General features: G+C 40.9%; 1 protein-coding gene and 1 long non-coding RNA gene across 18 annotated transcripts in view; one reads left to right on the top strand and one right to left on the bottom strand.

The window, feature by feature from the left end:
* LOC128415776 (uncharacterized) overlaps window positions 1–11,715 on the top strand; it is a 123,912-nt gene extending 112,197 nt beyond the window's left edge. The window contains exons 3-4 of the long non-coding RNA XR_008331058.1: window positions 1,609–1,713; window positions 11,566–11,715. This is a non-coding gene — a long non-coding RNA (uncharacterized LOC128415776). The remainder of the gene's footprint in view (window positions 1–1,608; window positions 1,714–11,565) is intronic.
* The window catches only part of SOX6 (SRY-box transcription factor 6), a 448,703-nt gene that overhangs the window by 71,697 nt on the left and 363,816 nt on the right, over window positions 1–13,190 (bottom strand). The window lies entirely within an intron of this gene.

Here is a 13,190-nt window from a genome sequence, read left to right on the forward strand (position 1 = left end):
TGTATATATGCTGCTGCAGTTATGAAAGAATGTGATCATGTTGGCCACTGCCACTAAACCTAGTTTCAGAGCCTCGAACTGTGATATAGTGGTACATATTGAAGTTCAGGGGTTTACCATGATAACCTTCATAACCACACTTTAAAGGAGAATTCAAAAATTTTGATTTATTATAATTTTTCCCGCATACAGACACTCCCTCTCAAACAGGAGCATACACAATATATGTACTGTGAACAGCCCTGTGATCTTCAGCTGAAGGGTGGTATATACATTTAATAATACATAATAAAATTTATTAGGATCAGCTGACAGTCATAGAATAGGATACTAGCAAACGGTGCACAGGTGAGCACACTGGACGTTAGCTGAAATCTTGGTTCACATCCCTAATCTCTGGTCTCTGGTGAGTTCACTTGGCCGAAGACTAGCATATCTCACAGGGTTATTATTATGCAAATAAAGTGGGGTACTCGCATCCCACCCTGAACTCAACTTGCTCCACCAGGTGATATCATTGCTCCTGCCAGAAAAATGTCCTACAACAGTACTTCCCTGTGCTTCACCTCCACTATACCACTGCTGAAGTACTGGTCCCAGCTTATTAAATCCAGTTCTGAGAATATTACGTTAACTGCTCATTTAAAAACCTGTAACCGATTTAGAAAACCATTGCAGCCATGGGCAACAGCAGCCGGGCGTATGCTCCAGCCATGCAGGGCATGGAGAGAGCTCACTGCTCCTGGCTGGGTGCGAAAATGCTGCCTTGGCAGCATCCTGACACGGTGTCACCCAGCTGAGGAGAGGGGTGGCAGTGCTGCCCTGACTCTCCTTTCTCTGCCCCAACCCTAGGGCAGGCATGACTCGGGAGTGGAGCTGCCGGCTGCAGCCTGGCCACTCATCAGGGAGCAAGGGCTGGGCGACTGGAGGGGGAAGAGCACCCTCTGCACTTTGCTGGCCCCTGCCCAGTACAAGAGTGCCCGCTCATCGGAGGTTAGGCGCAGATGCTCTTCACGCTCTGCTCACCCCACCCTTGCACCAACGGGTGGGCGCTTGCGTGTTGGGCAGGGACAGGGCATGGAGGGTGCTGCTCTTAAACCTCCACACCCAGTTGCAGTGGGGATCTCTATGGGGGGCACCTGCTTCACGTGCCCCTCCCCACTGTGCGCCTGGGGCAGCGGGCCCCCTGCCACCCCCCACACTATTGCCAGTGATGAGCAGGAAATAAATTTGAATGGGAAACAATAATTTTAAAAACTTGTTTACCCCAAACAAAAAATGTACGGTGGAAATGGAAAGTGGATACTTTAACAGAAATATTTGAAATATTTGAAATGCTAGCTTTGTAGCTCTTGACTAGTGACTAAATAAATAAATAAATATTAACAGAGTCCAAAATCATGAATTTTAAGATGCATTATTCAGTCACCACAGAAATCCATGCATTACAACAGCTCTTTTCAGTCTAGTTATAAATTTAAAATAGCTCTAAATGTTACTGCCACATTTTTACATTGGCTCACAAAAAGATAGTGACACGGTTGAAGCAATAACGTTTTAAGACTAGTTCAAAACGAAAACATGACTCTGCTTCCTTTGTTGCTCCAGAAACTGAAGCCAGGTCAGCTACACGGAGAATGAAATGGAAGACTACAGCATCCTAAACCAAACTTGGATCTACTACATTGAGCTGGCAGACATAGGGTACAAGTGGTATGCAGAAAAAAATTAAGGTTAAAGCTAAGAAAGTGAGAGAGAAAGGAAAGGATGGGACTAAGTTCCATCACTATAGTTGAGGATGGGAAATTTGAATTTAATGTTGATGCTAGCAATGAAGGAAAGCCAGGTCAAAGTTCCAGTGGTCAGGTACAAGGGAGAAGATAGGGTGGGGTGGGTGCACAAGGGGAGAATCTGAGATACAGAACTCAGAAGAAGAAGTAGCAGAAAAATAAAATGAGAAACTGGGAGGTTCTGATCAATATGGTTGACATCAATTCATCAATATGCAACCAGATTGTAGCTCAAAAAAACAGCAAAAGAGATTCACCATTGCTGCCACCACAGCAGCAACAGTGGGCAATGCATTCCTTGGAGGCCAGATTTGCTGCCCCTGTGGATTCTGCCATCCAAGGTGGTCGCCTCACCTTGCCTCATGGGTGGGCCCCTCCCTGCTTGAATGCAACATAGGCTATTCTCATTTTGGCTAACAACCCAATTATGGCAAAGACATTCCTTTTATGATCTTCACTGATAATCACTGCCTAGAGGTTGATGGTGGACATATTGATGACTTGACTGTTGGAACCTTATACCAATTATCTAACCTTTGCAGTGGCTCCATTTAATCTTCAGGAATAATGTACTTGTTTTGACATATGAATTGCTGTGCATGAGACTTGTACTTGTTTCTCCCTCATGTCCTCTGCTGCTATGTCTGAGCAACAAAAGACATATCAAAGTAGCCTTTGCATTGGCTTTCATTTTCTACAGTTAAGTCAGTATTTGGGTGGGAGGCAAGGTTCTTTCTATGCTTCATATGTTCTTCAACCAGAATTTCGCTGGACATACTACTACCGTTGATGATACTGGAAATATCATAAGAGTATTGTAAGGCCAGGATTAAAACAGTCATTGAACTACTTTCATAAAATGGATGATTTGGACTTGCTTTTTCTGAACTGCAGCAATCCATGCTAAACTGCTTTTAAAACCAATGGGTGGATCAAAAGCAGGCTGTGACATAGAATCAGGTAGGTAGCCGTGTTGGTCTGACGCTGTAGGAATATTTGTCCAGTAGCAACTTAAGAGACCAACTAAGTTTGTTCTTGGTATGAGCTATCACACTTCTAAGGTGCTACTGGACAATTTTTTTATTTCTTATATATATTTCTACTGTGATATAGAATGTTGGTCAGCTATTCAAGGCTCTTCCCATGTGAGCCTGAGCAGCTCTTTTGAGCCTAGCTTTATCAGATGCATAACTGCATTATACTGGTCTCTATACTATTGAACTCTCTGAGAATTAACAGGGCAGAAAGCAGAGTCCACAAAGCTTAGGTGACTTAAAAGGAAATAGAAGGGATGCCAAGTGAGCCATCAGCAACCTAACCATGTGATAAACCCAGAGGCAACTCCAAAGCTGCTATGCCACTGCCTATGGAATCTGCCAAAGGACCAGATGCTCTTGCTAAAAAAAACATCTTCCATGGCTCGGCATCTGGATCTTTTGAGGAAGAACAGGAAAAATTGCATTCACAATTGTGTACATGTATTAAAGCACAACACACACTTTTTAAAGTTCATAATTGAATTAAATTACACATTCACTGTTTCAAAATGAATATGATATGAAGTGGGGTGCGAATATGATGTAGCAAGTTTTAGGTTAGGGGGTTTTAAGTACACATTTTCTTTCATTTAACAGCTCATTTGCACAGATGTTACCTGTTACAAATGTGTATATTATAAATGCCAGTGTTTCTATATTGAAAACCATATTGCAACAAAACCACGACCAACTTTTTAGGTCTCAGAAGGATTTTCTTGGTTAAATATAAATATTATCTTAATAAATTGAAAAGTTAATATACCTTTTAAAGAATAGAAATGTTATTGGCCAAACCCCCAGCTCATTAACACATGCCCTACTCAATTAATCTAAAAGACTTAATATCCTGATCGTTTATAGTATTCAACTTTAACTTAGCTCAAATATTAATGAGTGTCATGGAATGAAACTGAATCTGAATAAGGCAGCCTATATACAGGGTGGATGGGAGGCTATTAGTTAAAATATTTCTAGACTATAGCAAGTAATATTTGCTAAACATGTTAACATTTTAATGGACAGGTTTTCACAGTTAATTTTTTCTCTCCATGCAATGTTATCCAAGGATGAGTTTGCACTAGGTTCTAATAGATACAGCTTCTTCTTCTCAGGAGTTCATAGATTCATAGAATCATAGAGTTGGAAGGGTCCCTGAGCATCATCTAGTCCAACCCATATACGCAGGCATCAAACCTACAACCTTGGCATTATAGCACCACGCTCTAACCTATCTGGTGGCACCCACTACTGAAATCAGTTTCTTCCCCCTGTACCTTCCCCGTGGAGTTTTTCCCAGACTCGATCCCCCCGCAACCCTCATAAACCCCTTGCACTCAAGAGTGTTGATTTCCATGCTTCACAGCCCTATCTATCTGCTCTCAACTTTGCCCTCTATAAACATTTTGCCATTATAGCATTTTTAAAAACCCATTTTTAACTAGTATATTTATTGTATGGAAGGTAGATTTATGTCACAGTTCTATGCCAACCACTTGAAAACTAAGTGTTAGTGGGGTTTTTACTGCCAAGTAAGTATGCACCATACTGCATTCTTAATTCTTTTGCCAGTAATATAGAAAGGAAATGAGGTGGCCCTCACATTTATAGAGTGGGGGCTATTAAATCTGTATCTTATTCAAGTCAATATGCAATACAAATAGTGTATAATCCTTATTAACATTAAATAATATTAATGGTAACAGTAATTATTAAGGTAACAATCCTTATTACCAAAGGGTAATTACTTGTCTAACAGTTTTGCTACCATTAGCTGTCTGACAAGTTAGAACAAGCACATTCAGTAGGTCTCTCAGTTATTTCTCATTTTACTAATAATTAACCAATAGTTAAATGGAAGAAAGCATGACTAAATATGTTAAATGCTGTTGCTTCCATTGTTAACATGTTAATCTACAGCCACTTGATGTAAAAATAAGAGTTGTTAAAAGAACTGAACTTGAACTGGACCATGGAATATTTATATCTCTCTGTAGTTCTTTAATGAGTTATGTCCTTACATTTTTATGCCTATAGTTGGTCAGAGCACTACAAATCAATGCTTCTTTCCATCACTCCTACATTTGACTATAATTTACAGCTCAGCAAGAAGACTCATGAAACAAGTGCCTATTTTACTTTGGCAAACTAATTCTAGCTAATCAAAGCTTTCCAGCAAAACAACTCAGCATGAAACTCTGCAAGGAAAATATGCAGAGAACAAAGCTTTTTGTCAAACAACACATCTCAAGATGTAAACACATATGTCTCTTATAGGAAATTTTATCGCTTCCACATTAATCGGCACACAAAAGGAGTATTCTTGTCGCAGACCTGGTGCAACTGGGGAGCCATCGTCACTGGAAACAAGAGCCTGATTAGGTTCCCACACAGATATGAATAGACTTTCCTTTTTTTAGTGCAATGCCGCTTTTCTTATTTCTTAAGAACAGACTGGCAATTGTAACTGTTCAGAAAAAAAAAGCTCCAAACAACTCTCCTGAATTGTCTTGGAACTTGGACATTTATTTCTTCATTTCTGGCTTCTTTTGTTGTCACAACCCAATAACATCTATTATCCCATCTGGTTGTCCTCTTCTGGAAAGCCTGAGTTAATCCACAGCTGTAAAGATGAACAAGAACTTAGCAGGCTCCGAGCACACTAAGGTCTCTTATCTGCTAATGAAGTCGGCAGTCTGCGGGACAGATGTTAAAAGGATCTGTAAAATAAGTCAGTGACAAAGATCCTGACCTCTGCTGGGGAATTTTTTTTATTATTCCGGAAAAGGACATAATTGCATGGAAAAGCATTAACAATTAGAGGAACCATATCAGTGCTTTATGGATTCTGATTTCTTGCCTCAGCTTTCAAAAGAAACAGACGGTCAGTTGTTGCTATAGGGAACAGATAATGCACTCTGGTGCAAATATTAGTAGCCACAGATAATTTGTCATGGACTCCAAAGAGATGGTGCAACTGCCTCTCTTTGCTGTCTTCTTGAATGCTGGAGTATCAACAATGCAGTGTTAATTGTTGCAGTATGTGCAAGTGGTATTGAAAAGGCAGTGCTAATTTACAATGCCAGTCATAGTGTTTCCGTTTTTTAAAAAAATTAGCATGGTGGGAAACGTAACATTTTCTTTAAATGTTGCTAACAGTTCTTTTAACATTCTTGCATTTAAACATCAAACAATCTCTGGCTGTTCCAGGTCTCAAAATTTTGTTTTTTTGGTTGCTATCTTTAAAAGAAAACTGTAAGAAAAAACCTAAAAAAACAACAACTAATAATGATTTCTCTGGCCGTTAAAAAAAAACAACACATGAAAAAACAGTTTTTACAAACATGTAAATTCTTTTGCTCCAGACATTAGGCAAAAGTGTGCTACTAAGCTGGAACCGTCTTTTGCCATTCACATTTTGTCCTTCTACCCATGTAATGCGGTCCATTCAGAATGTGTAGATATGAGTACAGGCCCCTCCCTTCTACCATGTCAATTATGACTGGAATGAAGTTGGCATTTTCTGGGAGCACCCATTCATGCAGACGACTGGTTAGCACGATCTCTTTCTTTCATTCTCTTTTTGCAAAATCAGACAAGTCAGATGTCTGCATGGAGCCCCTTCATACAAGTCAGTCACTTCATTATCTAAGCTGGAGAAGGGGAATCAGGACTAAACCACCTAATGCATGGGTTCGCTCATAATTCTGTTCTGTTTCTACATAAATCTGTAATTTTTCTTAGATTCTCTCTCAAAATATGCATTTCTGAATGTATTTCGTCTCAAAACACAACAGTGGTACAAGCAATAACAACATAAAGATGGCAACTACATAGCTTAAGAGGTGCCTAGTTCAGAGACCAGAGTGTGAGAGTCCAGTGAGCAAAGGACAACAGAGGGATTTTATTTTTATTTTTAAGGATTGGTCTAGGATTATCTGTTATAGAATTTGTTTTAATGTGACTGAAATGAGCTTCACGGTATGAAAAATATATAGAAACTATTGCCTTGATACAAAGCCCTGCAGATTGTATGATGCAAAGAAAAGAAATTATTATTATTATTATTATTATTATTATTATTATTATTATTATTAATAGGACCCTTTGTAACAGCACTTGACAGGGTTACATAGGCAGTCCTGCATAACTGGTTTTCCTCATTTCAGTGGAGGGCAGTTCTTCTTGTACAATGGGTTTTATGTGCTTGGAGCTGATCCCTAAGTTGAAACTAAAGTGGGCTTGTGGGTGGAGGAGCATGTATGTGCATCAGGACCTCTGCACCCACAGCCCCTGTAGGAGTGACAAGAAAATCCCCTTTGTGGTTTACATACATAGGGTGCTCTTCAACAGAGGGCTTGACACTTATTTTTCTGAACTGCAACTTTGACATAGTAAATTGAGGGGTATTGTGCTCCCTGAGAACAGCCAAATTACATAGGGCAGATTCAATTATGATGTTTAAATATAACTTCCTTGAATTACCTGTTCACAACCAGTTTACCATAAAATCGAAAGCAAAGCCACAAAAGTACACTTGGATAAACCACAAATAGCTGCCAGCCGCTGCGGCAATTGAAAGAATTTGGCACTTGGCCGTTGCCTCTACATACTAGCATTTGCTTCCCATCTGAAATAAAGCAATTGTTTTATTAGTGTTATTAAATTTCAGCAAATTTCTAAGTATAATGTAACCCATCACCCTATAATGGCATATATTTACTGTAACAGCATCAGAGCTGACAAAAAGTTTACAAAATGGGAAAAGTTTACAAAAGTTTACATTTGAAATGAGTGTGTGTGTGTGTGTGTGTGTGTGTGTGAGAGAGAGAGAGAGAGAGAGAGAGAGAGAGAGAGGAGGCAGTTTCTAAGATTTTATCAGCACTCTGAAGAAACCAAAGAACAGAAGCCTTAAAGGGTTACATGGATAGCAGTTAGAGGCATGTAACCTGGAGCTGGCTCCACTCCATGTTGTGCTTTACAGAACATAGTAAATGGGCTGCACCTTTTGCCACAATTGAGAAACTGATCAACCTGCTTCTCACTCAAGAGATTGGGGTGCAGGCAAGGACCCCCCCATTCTGAGCAGAGCACACAGGGAAGAAAACGTATTCCTTTCAGAGGTCCTGAAAATATGTAGGCTTGTCCATTGTTATTTATTTATTTTAAAATATTTCTAGGTCATCTTTATGGACAACAATGGGCAAGGAGTTCCAGAGTTACCATGGAGAAAGTTCTGGACAGGTTTCCACTCCCTCTAAAGGAGCAGGGACATAGCTTTGTCACTAAAGGTCCAAGTGCTCTCTGTGGCTAGAAGTCCCTTTTACCAGCTTCAACTGGTACACCAGCTATGGCTGCACCTGGATTGAGATCACTTGGCCAATGTGGTCCCAAACATAACCTTGGTAACCTTGGTACTAGATTGCCACAATGTGATCTATGAGGAGTTTCCCTTGGGCCTAGTCTGGGAAGACCAGCTGGTATAAAATGCAGCAGTTAGACTGCTGATTGAAGTTGATGGCAAACAGCATTTGACACCTCTCCTAAAATATCTGCACTGGCTGTACATATGCTACTAGGTCATTTTCAGGGTTCTTGGGCCCAGGACTGGCTGCACTCTTATATCCCATCTTAATTACTGAGAGGATCCAGAGGAGTGCTGTTAGTTGTCCCGCATGTCACAGACACCCAACTGGCCTCAACTAGAAGTTGGACATTTAGTGTTGCAGATCCCATGCTGTGGAACACCCTCCTAGCAGGGAAGTATTGAGCTGAGGGGGATTAAGTAGTAGGCTAGATGCAAGATCCTTCTAATCCCTGGATGCAATGCTAAAATATAAGACAGACTAGCTTCCTGTGTTGAGGTGATCACCTGGGTGATGGGCAATTAAGAGAACGAAGAAAAAGGGGTTCTGTGCAAGTTGGCAAATTGGTGGAGCCCCTCCCTCAACCCAGAGATAGTTAGAACAAACCCTGAGTTTAGAGTTCAAAGGGACTGTGTTGTGACCCAGAAGTAAAGCAGCGAGCTTGAGAGATAGTCAGAGCAACCTTTGAGAGCAATGCTTGATTTCTATTTGAATCCAAGGCAGTGGCGGAGGAAGGGGGCAGGGGGCGGCCCACTCCGGGTGCCATCTCTGAGGGGGATGACAAGAAGGCACCCCACGGGGGGCTCACCTCGCCGTTCCTGGGCATGGCGGTGCAAGCCACTGCCATCGTACCACCGCAGCTGCATGCGGAGGATCCTCCGCTCATGGCTGCACCTTCTGCAGCCATCCGTACAGCGCTTGAGTGGTGCTGTTGGCAAACCACCCAGTGGCGCATGCGCACCGCCGCTACGTACATGCATGCACGCTGCCGCCTGAGCACCGTACGGATGGCAGTGGGATCCCTCCACCGCCACTGCAGCCGTAAGCAGAGTATCCCGCCGTATGTACGGCACATGCATGCATGGTACATAGCGGCGTGCACACATGCGCCATACATATGGTGTGCGTGCATGCACCAGCAGGAAGTTTGCCCCGCCCCACACACCGGGGGCCAGTTCTTCTTCCTTCACCCCTGATCCAAGGCTGCAGCTATGGAAGAAACAAGAACCCTTTTGGGGTGTTAATGCTACGAAGCCCTCCATTGTAGGCTCAGGTTGTTATAGATGTGTAAATAAGTCTCCTAAAGACAACACAGTCTCTACTGTGCCCCATTTCAAAAAGAAAAAGGAAACCCAGGTAAGCATCTGGAACCGTTGGAATCTTCTACTGCTCAAATACTGGGATGGTGTGAAACAGTATTATGATATAGTGGTGTGTGTGAGTGTGGGTGTGTGGGTGTTAAGCCAAGGGTTCCATGGAACAGAAGAAATTGTGTGAAGCCACTCAAAGAAGAGAGATGAACTTAGAGTTCACATGGAGCTCAAAGTTTCTGAAGTCTGAGCAGCATGCAGTTACACATGGAAAGAGGCTGACCTATTCTTTAATATAAATACAGAACAATATATATAGCAACATTCCCTCTCCATATATATATATATATATATATATATATATATATATATATATCACTCCTGATGTCCAGAAAGCAATATTTCTTCTGTGTCCGAGTCACAACAGTAAATTGGGAGTAGAAAGGAGAGAGAATTTTGCTATATTGAAAATGGAGCTCCTAAACTCAGAAATGCAGCTCCCTCATGAAACCATCCTGAGGGTAAGGCAAAAACTCACACTGACTCTGTGGCTGCGCCTCACCTCATTTCACTCATATTTTTTTCAACAGACTGAGTGTTGCTCTGCTGAGAATATGATGCTAAACCACTTTTCCTGTCGAGTTTTTTAAACAGGGCCTCTGAGAAAGGGTTTGATACAACTCAATGACTGAAGTAATACCTTTGTCCATCTGAGCATTAAATGGCCCATTGAAATACAGCTTAGCTTGAAGGAATTTTTCAGTAAATGGTGGTTTCTAATTCCCCCCCCCCCAACTCTTCTCCCAGCTGACTAGATTCTGGCTTCAAAACTGCAGTTCAATCACTTTCAGCTGCCTCTCAGGTCAGGCCTTTAGCCAGTGTTAATTAAATATAACCCCTTTAGAATACTAGAGGTTAACCGAGAGCAACAAATTGGTCTTCAATACAGAATCTAGCACTATTCAAACAAAAGAGATTTGTGTGAGAGGCCTTCTTTGCTTATATTGTCCTTAATGCATTAAATATATAAGGGGGAGAACAAAGGATTATTTCTTTTCAGTTTGAACGGGTAAAAGCATTAAAACATATTTCCTGCTTTGCATATGATTTGTATTTAAAAAATACACACCATAAAAGAAAAGTGCTGCAGCAGATAGTTTTGGAACTACAGCAGCACCATTCCAATTTGATAAAGTGAAACTGTAAAAAAAGAAAATCAATGCACCAGACTGACACTTTCCTTTCCTTATATTCCTCCCTGCAGTTGTTAGAAGTTTACATTTTACGTATTTCATTTGTTTTGGTCTCTAGTCAGCATAGACTTTCATATACCTTCAACTGTACATAGTTAGAATTAGCTGTCTGTTCCATACACTTGGACTCAACGCCACGATTGAAAACTAACTGAAATTGTCTTTCTTTCTCTTCCTAATGATTTCAAATGAGTATTGTTGGCTTTTCGGAATGAATATTTGTTTAGCGTGCTGTTAAGAAAATTAAATAAAATGGGGGTGGGGTTTTTTTGTTTTTATAATTGTCCATAGCTATCTGAAGATTAAGGTAAGCTGAAAGGTTTTATTTTAAATGCACAGCAATTAGCCTTGTCTCCATGAACATGACTTTACTGTAAATACTCCACCTTGACTATCCCTTTGTCCCAAGTTTCCTTGAAGAAAGCAACCAAGCGATAATTCAGCATTATTGCTGCTTCAGTGCCCTAATCGCTTAAAGAGCAGCAAAGACCCTATTGCTCACAGCCACAAGGCTACTACAGTCTCCTGGCCTAAGGCAGGCTTCACAACCCAGCAGCATCCAGATGTCAGGAGAAATATCCAGGTCCTGATGCAGCATGCCGCTCCATTCCAGTATGGCCTAACAGCTGTTTCAGCTGCTGGCATTCAACCTGCTGAATACACCGAGACTGTGGCAGACTAGGGAATAGAAATAGGGTGGAACTGAAATACTGAAATTGCCCCATTTCATGTGGGCATCACGGAAAAAGTTCTACGCAAAATGCTTACTAACTTCCATTCCTTCATATATATTCTGTATTTTTAATCCTTAGGTCTGATTGCTTGACCTGCCTACTTAGGAAAGCGATCCTGTTGCAAGGATATGATGTGGAGGCCGACAGACTGACCAGCAAACATGCAGAATCTCCAGCAATATTACCCATCACCATTGCTTTTAATTAAAAGGAATCCATTTTCACCAACTCTCAGCATGTTATCTTGCTAATCAAGCATGGCAAACTTCCTTTGCTTGAGTTACACAAAGAGATGGAGGACCGCAAAAATGGAAAAGGAAAGAATACACAGCACATAGAGTTTGCAAAGCTTTTATCATGTTCTGTACACGATAAACATTAAAACTATGCTGAACATCTGTCTTAGTTTGCGAGCTATCTTAAGAGCTTTAAAATTGCTAAGCACCTTTTCGTCCGCTAAAGGAACAAAGAAAAGAAAAGAAAAGTCTGTAATGGCATGAGAAAAGGAGGGGTCTAAAATATATCTGGGTAGGAAGTCAACCATTCGTTACACTGGCTCAGTTAGTGACCTTAGACAAGCCACCAATTTCCACAAATCTTTTATAAAATGGGCACAGTAATAACAATACTTATGCACCTTGCATAGGAGTTGCAATGAGGCCTAATACCTCGCTCGAAAAGTGCTGGATGAGAGTTGCTACCATAAATGAGTAGGAAGTGATCATTATTTGTATTTGTATCATAAATCCTGTTAAAGTTTGTAATCTTGTCCTTTGCTTTTTCACATGAGCCTTGACATTTTAACAAAATTCTTCTTGAAGGTTAAAATAAACACAGCCTCATACCAAGTGCTTGCTTATCACACCTTGTTATTGTTGCCTCTGCCTTCTCTCTCCTCCCTGCATTCTCTCCCCCACCTCCTTCTGAGCTGAGATCATTCCAATCATTAAGTTCCTTAGGGCATAAATGCTTTTTATACTTAGGCAACTCTGTAAAAAGCAGACTCTAACTTTATTTTCCAACATAAACTTAAAAAAAGAGAAGGTGTGTGTAGGGGAAGTACTTGGGAGGGTTGTAGCTGGGGAGAGGGGGATAACCCTCTTATATATCCCCATCCTCATTATAACCCTGCAGACTTTACATGTTCTTGGACAGATTCACCCTTAGCAGTACTTGACTGCTTCTCTGCCCGGTGTTGCTTTTCTAGACATGCTGCTGGGGCCCCAATCCACTCCCCAGTTATGAGCTCGGATCTCAGGTCATAACACCCATGATCTTAACCCAGCCTTGATTTTTTTTTTAGTTTCAAAGTAGAATAAAAGAAGGGAAATTTCAAAGCAGAAAAAAAACAAAGAAAGGGGCAGGGAGGGTGGGATTAATGCTTTTAAAATTATAATGCATACAAAATCCAAAAGAGAAATCTGCACGCGTGTGTGCCAGTGTCCAATCCTAGTTCATAATATAGTTTGAAATTATTGGGTTATTTTCCATTTGCAGGAACTGAAGGACAGATAGGGATATTATAAATATATGCTGGCTCTACTGATCAGGAGAAGCTTTATCACTCAGCTGGGGCACTTCTGGGGAAAAGAGCCATTCTAGCATCCCATTCAATTAACATATCATTAAAAATAGCTTTTCCCCACTGAGGTTGCTGTGTTACCTGATAAGTAAACATATTATATGTAAAGTGTATACTATGT

This window comes from Podarcis raffonei, chromosome 1 (assembly GCF_027172205.1).
Source record: "Podarcis raffonei isolate rPodRaf1 chromosome 1, rPodRaf1.pri, whole genome shotgun sequence".
Taxonomy (NCBI): domain Eukaryota; kingdom Metazoa; phylum Chordata; class Lepidosauria; order Squamata; family Lacertidae; genus Podarcis; species Podarcis raffonei.